Source organism: Canis lupus, chromosome 8, assembly GCF_003254725.2.
Source record: "Canis lupus dingo isolate Sandy chromosome 8, ASM325472v2, whole genome shotgun sequence".
Taxonomy (NCBI): domain Eukaryota; kingdom Metazoa; phylum Chordata; class Mammalia; order Carnivora; family Canidae; genus Canis; species Canis lupus.
In genome coordinates, this window is record NC_064250.1 from 23,140,296 (window position 1) to 23,148,811 (window position 8,516).

The window sequence follows — 8,516 nt, forward strand, 5'->3', positions numbered from 1 at the left end:
GGGGATACAAACAAGCGATGTCTTATTTGGCCATTGTGTGATGTCACTCAAATATTTGCAATTTTAAATGTGTCAATTTGGTAATTGAAACTTTCCTGTTACTCTCATTTTCTTATTTACTTAAAAAATGTAAACATTCAAGGGATATAACATGAGATGAGAAGTAACTAAATTTTTCTTTTTGATTTTAAATAGAGGTACTCCATGATTTTATTTTCCTAAATAATTTCTGAGATACTCATGAAGGGGAGTTATTAACCCAGAGAGATGATGCTGAAATGCATGGCAGGAATTCAACTGCAAACTGAAGTCACATAGAACTCCATAGGATAATTTGTTACTGCAAGGTGAATAATAATGTTAGTCATTTTCGTCACAAAATGGCATATTCCTGGTCATAGTTTTATTTTTACTTTTATCAAGGTCTTATGTGACAAGTAATTTGCATACATAAACATATTTAATCTTTATAACAACCATGTATTATTTACCATTTTATAAATGAGAAAATTGAAAAATATTGCATCTTCACTCATTTAGTATTATTAAGAACATACTATGATCCAGGCATTGCTTTTGCCTCAGAGGATAAAATAATGAATATATCAAACAGATAATATCTTGGTGCCATGGAGCTTATATTAAATTGGGGGAGGAAGACAGGAAATAAATGAATAAGTATGGCTTTATAGGGCTATACTTGTAGCCCTAATGTAAATAAAGCAGAGTAAGGAGGTAGAGAATGGTGAGATTTGGGATATAGGTCTTGTGATTCCTTTGCATAGTATAATTGAGGAAGACCTCTCTGCTTATGTGGCATTTCAACCTGAATGAAAAGAGCAAGACAGCCATGATGATATTTGAGGAAAGAATATTCTAGTAAGAGAGAACAAAATATATTGAAATGTTCTTAAAGCTCTGAAGTAGTAGTTTGCTTGGGATGCAAACAGTCTAGTTGCAAAGGTATGACTGTGGGTAAGAGTGATAGGAAACAAGTCCAAGAGGGGACAGATCACTTGTAAGCATAGAAGGGGGGTTAATTATGTCAGATCTCTGAGGGAAAGATCCTGAATGAGATAATTCTGAAGGAGGTGGAAAGCACTGGAGGATTTTGAGCAGAGTAGTGACTCGTTCTGATTTACATTTGAAAAACAGTACTCTTATTGTCCTTATTAAAACAGCAGTGGAAATAGGTAGTCTGCTAAGAAGAATCTCATTAGTATGGCAATAGACTAGGTTGATAATGTTGAATAATGTGAAAAGTGGTTGGGTGCAAGGTTTATTTTGAATATAGAGAACAAGATGAGAATTAAGGAGGAGTCCAATGTTTTTGATCTGGATACTGAGTAAAATGAAAAAGTTCCATCTTATTAAGAAGTTTAGGGAAAGAGCATGTTTTGGAGTATAATTAGATTAATACTTTTGTTTACAGTATGTTAAGTATGGGGTTTGTTATGTATTTAAGATATGCCATAAGTAATTGGAAACAGAATCTAGTGTTCAGGGAAGAGATCACACGTAAAGACATGAGATTGGATAAAAGTACCTACCAATGTGTACAGATACATAAGAGGTCTGTAGAAGAGGAGGAAAATCCAACAAGATACTGAGAAGTTACAGCCATTGAGATAGTAGAAACTGAGAGAGAGGAAGAGGTGTTTATTAGAGGCCAAATGAAGAAAACATTAACTGTTTCAGGAAGAGGGAAGAGATTAAGTGGTGGAGTCCTAGAAAACTAAGCATTGACATTTGGTTTTGCAATGTAGAGGTCGTTGCTGACCTTGATAAGATGGTAGAAGGATAAAGAATTGACCTTTGAAGTTCCTGTTTTCCCTACAGAATCAAGAGCCAGGACATTAGGTGAGAGCTGGGGTGGGGAGGGGGGGGAAGATGTGGTTTTTAATGTTATCAGAGAAGGTTGATCTGTCATCCTTCTTATCCTTAGGAGAGTGGGAGAATAATTTCACTATGGTACATTCATGGAATTTCCGACACTACCTCTCTCCTTGAGGTCTAACATCATGTACTTGAGACCAGCATGGCTCTGAAATTTTCTTTAGCACTGTTCAGCTGCTCAGGTAAAGGTAGTAAGAGGTGAGGATTAGAAGTTAACCAGAGTTACAGCCTTGCCAAGTTAGTCTGCTAGGTGGAGAGATGGAGAGAGTCAGTATCACCATGGGCCATCGAATCTAAATAGAGTAAGGATTTTTTTTTTTTAATTATGAAGGAGGTAATGGAGAAAAAAAAGACATCGATAGATTAGAGATCCCAGTAAGGCAAGAGATTATTGGTGTTGGGATACAGAACATCCAACAATACCTTAGTTGTAGAGAGTGGAATATTAGTAACTGAGACATTCCAGAATGTAGTTATTGGTAATAACAAATTGTAGTTACTGACTCCATAATTTTGCTGATGATAGATTGTGATCTTTCCAGGGCATAGTGGAAGAGCATGTGGATATTTAAAGAGAAATTGGGAAATGTATTAGAGGAGGGGCTTTATGGAAATGTATTATAGGGATCACAGTTCAGAGGAGCCTACAGTCATAGGTTTCTTGTGGTTTCTGAAGCAACAAGGACCTAAGAAACTAGTCTTAAAAGTATCTTAGAAGGTAATAATCAGATCTAGTTAGATGCTCCTGAGTCAGTTGTTCTCAGCCTTGGCTGCACATTAGATTCACCTGGGGGAACTTAAAAACTCTCCAGTGCCCAAGCTTGGCCCCAGACCAATTAAATAAAAATCTCTGGGGGTGGGACCCAGACATCAGCATTTTTTAATGTTCCCCTGGTGATTCCTACATGCAGTCAAGGCTGAAAGCCAGTTTTCTAATTGGTGAAGCCAGAAACAGCAGCAAGAAATTTTTACCCTGGAGCCTGGGCTCCGCATGCTCAGATAGACCACCTCCAGTACTGTCTGCCATAAGGTAGGGATCAGATTTGCCCTCCTCCTGCGTCTGATCATCTAAGGAGCTAAGGTTTATGAGAGACACAAACCAAATGACTCAAAACAATCCAATAGATATGTTTGCATATATTAGACAATAAAAGTAAAAAAGAAAGTTTCCTCCCCAAGAGCTGAACAATCACAGTTTGATGCTCTGTTCTGCAGGACAGCAGGTCATCACTGAAATGGCAATTGATTATATATACATTGCTCTCAGCACTCCTTAGGAAATGTTTTAGAAGAATGTCAGGTGAAAGGTTCACAGCGCAACATTTCATGGTTAATTAGCAGTTAGAATCACTTCAAGAAATCAAATGGGGAGGAGCAGATGGACTTACAGCTCACCTTGGGGCAGTAATTTGTACATCCCAGCCATTAGTCTCGGTTGCTAACAACATCATCTAGAGGTAATGCAATCTTATATTTTTGCTTATTTTCCATTTGGTTGCTAAATAATTTAACTCCAAAATCTAATTTCTGTTAAAAAAAAGAGAAATCAAATGAAATATTTGTATCAGAGCTATTTAATTTGTAACATGTTGCTGTAAGAATCTGGTATCGGTGTAATGCCATAAAACACACCTGATTACTTTAAATGCTCAGACAGCACTGATATGCTTTGATAAGTGAAGAAATCCTACTTGCAAATTACAAAGAACATTATATTTTATTGGCATCTCAATAAAATAAGTTACAGAGGAGTAAAGGTTTGCTTTTGGGTTAAAAAAAGCTTTTATTTTAAACTTATCCCTTTAAATGTCCTGTTTTTTGAACAAAACCAGTTGTAATATTTTAGAAAGCCAATATGTTCCTTTTGTTGTGGAAGCAATCTCGTTTTGCTATGTTTTTAGAATAAATCTTTACTCCACAAACATTTATAGCACTCTGAAGAGGTTTTAAATCTTATTTACTAGCGCCATGGGTTTTGAGATTAAGACATAAAAGTGGGGTCTGCCATAAACTTTTTTGCATTTTGTTAAATCTGTAGGTGTAAGTGACAAATTGACCTAAGAGAGGATGATGATTCTTGTCACCTTCCTCCACTTGGAAATGTATGTTTAGTTCTCTTGAAAAGAAGGCACTACATATGTTTAACTTATTATTTTCCCAGTTGGAGTGACAGCAAATTTTGGGTGACCTTTGTAGGGTCACTTATTGTCTCTGTGAAAATTTCCTCCATCCAAAGTAGGAAAAATACCTGCTGAGCTAAGGACTATGGTAAAGACAATGTCAAACATTTTTGTGCTACTCCTCAGAAAGAAGTCAACCATGGTAAATAGAGTTTCAGGGCAAATTTTTAAAAATTCACCTTGTGCCCAACTTTTCCAAGTCTATCCACTCTTCATCAGGCTTTTTCACTCCCATTAAGCTATGATGATGAGCCGGAACTGGTTCTAGGCAAAATATTGCATTGAACAGTTTAAATTTTTACCTTGTCTTTTTGTTCCTGTCTCTTCTACATATCTACAGTGTGTCTATGGATTTTGTCTTTTACTTACTATAACATCTGTAGCAGCAGGTACAGTTTCACCTTCCTAATAAGGACTGCATCTGCCAAAATCAGCCCCATTTAAATCTTCTTTTGTTACTTAAAAAAAAATCTTGTTTGGATTCTACCCCAAACCAGTTAAATCAGAAACTCTAAGGTTGTAGCTTAGAGAATGTTTAGGTTTAAAAGCTCCATGAGAGTTCTGATCTTTTCACTCAAGCTGAAAATTCTCTCCTTGGACTTGTACAGTCCCTCTCCTGTATATAAGACCATGACTTAATTTATTTGGCATTTCCTGTGCTTGGAACAATATCTTGTATTATTTAATTCCTTCAAGGCTCATTGAGGCTCTATTGAGGGCCAGAAACTTTGGGAAGATGGGATGATTTTTAGTATTTGTTTTCACAAGGTATCTTCCACGTCTCTATATCATGGCAGAACTAACATTTAAACTCTTCCTGCTGATCTTTCCTGCTTGGTTTTAAGATTTGTTATGGCATGCCAAAAGTAGGCTCTACCCTATGGTATGGTTGTTACTCTTGAGGTACAAGTGTTCTGATGCCTCATCTATATGTTCAATGTGTTAATGAACTATTTACCTGGTCTCTCATTATGGCTGGCTTGAACTCCAATGTCCCCTTGCACTGCTTGATATCTACTATCTCTCTTCACTTTTAACCCATAGCAGATACTCTCCGACTTTAGTCTTCCCTGGTATATGTACAGCCCACTTCTCAGCCAATGAATGCCTGTGTTAGGAAGGTCAGTTATATCTTCTGCTCTTAAAAGTAGTGACCTTATGAAGAAGAGGTCCTGTAGTGCCCTGCAGTGCAATGTTCTCTAATTACTGAATCTGGCACTTCACTGGTGTCTCCTATACATTTTTCTTGTACTCTACTGTTGTGGATGAACCATGCTTTCCTTCAGTCTAGTTATCTACAATGGCTCTATTGTGGAAAGTTTTAGTTCCTGTGTTTTTAGTGGGCCAGTCTAGGGCTGCCCTGGGCTTGAGTTGAGTCAGACCAGGTGTTTGCCAGAGATGGAGTAGTACCAAACTGCAGGGTGCTTTTCCCTCTGTTGTCCATTGAGAGGCTTTTGTGAGTAGGTGGTGCCACCAGTCAGACCAGATGTCTGCCCCTAGCCCACTGCTCAGGTCTTAGTTGGACTGGTCTTTACGGTTATCTTCCCCTTTCCCCAGTGTAGGAATCACTTTGGAGGGTTGCTGGCCCTTGTCATGGCTGTTTGCACACTGCCAGGCTTGTGGCACTGCTTTAGATGGGCTCTGGCCAAGGGTGTTTTGGAGGGGGGAAGTTCCACAGGAGAATGCAGGGGCAGAGTGTGTAGTGTTAGCATGGTTTGTGTTGTCTACTGCAGAAGTGGACCTGCAGCTACCTGGGAAAAGCTCTCCTGAAGCCTGTGGGGTTGGCAGGGTCCACAGAAGGAGGCAGGGGCAGGGTGTGAGCTTTTAGCAAGCCAGGTGGGGATTGCTCTGGCTTCACTGGTTCCACAGTTGTTTATGTATCTAGGATGGGAGGTTGTAGAGAGAAATGGTGCCCATCAGCTCTTTTGTTCTTGGGAGGCTCTCCCTGTCCCTCCAGCACACATTCTGAGATTAGTAAATAAATCTTTGTGTATACCCTAGTTGTTTTTCAAATTGTTGCTTCTATGCTGTATTTCAGTGGGGCTGTTTGTTGTGCTGTCTCTTTAAGGGTGGAGATTCCACTCTGCTCTCTTAAAGTTGAGCTCCTAACCAAGTCTCTGCCCTTCCTACCCTCTTCAGGGTGGCCTCTTCTCTACATTTAACTGTAGTAAGTCTGTTCTGCCAGGCTTCAGGTCATTTTCTGGGTTATTTACACTGATGCGTGTGTTATCTAACTGTATCCATGGGATGAGGTGAATTTAGGATCTTCCTACTCTGCCGTCTGTCCCAGAAGTTAATTCTATACAATATTTTATTTACTTAAAGAGCTAGTTAAGGGTTGTTGGAATACAGGAGTTCTAATGGTACAACAGAGGCTTGAAAGGGTTTATAAATTCTGCTCAGATTGCTCTCGCCCCTATAAATGACAGCATGCTGGCATTTGTAAAGTTGAACATGTAACATTGCAGGAGTATGGAACTGTGCTAATCTTTCTTTTAATTAACATCTACTTTACAGAGTCATAGAAACTTATTCACCTCCTGTCCCACACAACTGTTAATTATTTTAAGAAAGGAGGAAAGTTAGAACCACATTTTATTAAGATCTCTTTTACTGAGCTTTGGGGAAATTTTTGAAGGGGCAAATAGGGTATAAGAATGGAAGATAAAGGTTAGTTAATATATTTGAATTGAGATCATTTTGGCACCCTCTGCTTAGACTGTACCAAATTTCCAGACTCCCAGAAAGAAAGTGGATGTTCAGTATAAGCCACATTGTTTTTTACAAAGTTGAGGCACAGTGAGTGACTTCTTAATTCTAGGAATGCTGGAGAAATTTCCTCTAATACCCATTTTCAGATATTAGCCATGGCCAACTTGCAGGCAGGGCTTCCTAAGGGTATATCAACTCTCCTATATATTGACAATGATAGAACTTGCAGGTCATCCTTCTAGTTCTTTGTGCTATCATACTATATGAGTATATTCTGAAGCAAACTATCATTTTTAAGGTGTGACTGTCATTTGATTTATACATGACGCCATAAACTCCTTTTAAACTTTTGAATCATTGTATTTCTTTGCTTGTTTACAAATATTGTTCTTATTGCAGTGCATATTTGGACAAGCTTGGGTATTGTGGAATTCTGTTTTCTTCTTTCTTCTAATCTTTTCTCTAGTCAGTACATATTGGTCTCATGTTATACTTAAATTACCCTGAAGGTTGATGGGAAAAAATCCCGCTTTTTTTTTTATTAGGTTGCAATTTGCCTTCCTCACAACTCACAAATCTACCCAGGGTCTACAGTTTTTGTGATTGTAGTGAAAATATAATATTTATAGGAAATTGTAAAATTTAATGAGAGCTCATAAAGATTTTACTATTAGTTAAAATAATTCCTTGTAGAAATGTATTATCTAATAACAGTTCACCTTGAAGAGGAATATACACAGTTTTGTTTTTCTTTTTTTTTAACTAGACCAATGTTGCATTTATTGGGTGTTGGGCTGCCCATATTAATAGGCTTGCAAAGGTTCTGGTGGCCAGAATTATGGTGTGCCAAACTGGCTATGGTCTTGCTGTATTTTGACATGATATAGTTTGTACATTATTCTGTCTTTTGTATTACTCCATACTCAATGCCAAGAATTTTTTTTAACTTTTTTTAGGCTTACACATTATTCCCATTCTTTAATTCCTTGTTATTCAAAATGTATCTCATGGGCCAATAACATTGGAATAGCCTGGAAGTTTATTAGAAACACAGAATCTGAGGACTATCCCCAGATCTACTGAATAAGAATCTGCAATTTAGCAAGATCACTAGTTGATTCATATGCATATTAAAATTTAGAAATTGCTGCTCTAAATCCTGCCACTATCCTTGCCTCTTCATTCTCCATTATCAGCCTGTGCCTCTTTCCTGTTACACATCTGGTCATGCTGGGAATTATTAGTATGTCAAGAGTCAGAGGATTAAAAAAGTGCTATAAACTAAAGAATTGATTATACGTGGGGTCTGTGGGGAATGATCATAACTAACAAAAATTCTCTAATTGGATTAACTTGGTGAGTGTTGCTACAGCATTAGCTATTAATAAATCTGTTGTTTCTCTCATGGTGCTATTTACTTTCTTAGCTTCTAGACATTGCCTCAGTTGAGGGCCACTTTTTGGGTGTTCCAGTCTGCTGCCTAAACAATATCCTTAGCACAGTATTATCAACCCCAACTGATTCACTCAGCTGAAAATCTGCCTGTTTTACCCCTTCAGTGCTGTTTCTAGGCAATCAGCCACTGAATTGGGCTATGGTTTAGGCTGTAGTTAGCCAAATTTCTCTTTTTCTAATATTTTCACCTTCCCCATTCTTCATCAGTTGCTGCTACACCTAGATTCTAGGACAGACCAAAGAGGATCAATAGACTTAGGCAATTTAATAATT

The 8,516-nt window shown here is 37.9% G+C and overlaps 1 long non-coding RNA gene across 1 annotated transcript; it reads right to left on the reverse strand.

Moving 5' to 3' along the window:
* Positions 1–2,585: 2,585 nt before the first annotated feature.
* Positions 2,586–4,584, reverse strand: LOC112657582 (uncharacterized). The gene is made up of 3 exons (XR_003135122.3): positions 4,446–4,584; positions 4,256–4,340; positions 2,586–3,423 (listed from the first exon to the last, which is right to left on the reverse strand). It is a non-coding gene; the product is annotated as an uncharacterized LOC112657582 (long non-coding RNA).
* Between the last annotated feature and the right edge of the window lie 3,932 nt (positions 4,585–8,516).